The sequence below is a fragment of the Austrofundulus limnaeus genome, unplaced genomic scaffold (genome assembly GCF_001266775.1).
Source record: "Austrofundulus limnaeus strain Quisiro unplaced genomic scaffold, Austrofundulus_limnaeus-1.0 Scaffold961, whole genome shotgun sequence".
In the NCBI taxonomy this organism is placed as follows: Eukaryota; Metazoa; Chordata; class Actinopteri; order Cyprinodontiformes; family Rivulidae; genus Austrofundulus; species Austrofundulus limnaeus.
In genome coordinates, this window is record NW_013953363.1 from 44,329 (window position 1) to 45,246 (window position 918).

Here is a 918-nt window from a genome sequence, read left to right on the forward strand (position 1 = left end):
GTTTATATGGATAGTTTTTATTTTTTACAATAACAAGCTGCAATGAAAACAAGAAAAAATGAAATTAAAGTAATGACTTTCTACTTGTCTTTTTAAAAAATGTAGTGAGTAGAAAGTACAGATAACTGTGTGAAAATGTAAGAAGTAGAAGTAAAAAGTAGGCTGAAAAATAATTAAAGTACAGATACCCAAAAATTCTACTTAAGTACAGTAAAGAAGTATTTGTACTTAGTTACTTTATAACTCTGTTTCTTACTTCATTTTTTAATCCCGACCAACATCTCTAAAAGCTAGCAGCAGCATGTTGGAAAAGGCAGAAAAAAGAAAGAGAAATTTGTGCAGTTTTCATTTCCTCTGTTTGGAGCAGAGCTGCTTTATCCACACCAGGAGGGGCTGAGGACCTGTTGGAGCCATGTTCTCACAGGGAGCTGTCTGCTCTCAGGATGCCTAGGATTCAGAAATAAGCTGAGGTAAACACCAAACAGATGTTCCTGGACCCCCACCACCTCCCACCCTGCTTTACCCACTGCTGCTGATGAAGAAGAGCGTTTCAGTGGTTCTGTTTGAAATAGGAGCACAGCAGCATCAGGGACAGAGATCAGGAGCTGCATGCTGGGCTGCCATTTCTAAAAAGTTACAGTCAAAAACTACCACCAATATTTTTGTTTTATTTAACCTTTTATAAGAAAACAGAAACAGATTTATTTTTCAGTTTTTCACCATATGATTCATACATTTATAAATGTCATAGTTTATAAACTAAATATTTAACTTACAAATTAAATATTTAGTTAACAAGCTAAGTTGTGACTTAAATATTTAGTTTTGAGCTAAATATTTAGCTTGCAACTTAAATATTTAGCTATCAAGTTAAATATTTAGCTAGCTACCTAAATATTTAGGTTGCAACTTAAATAT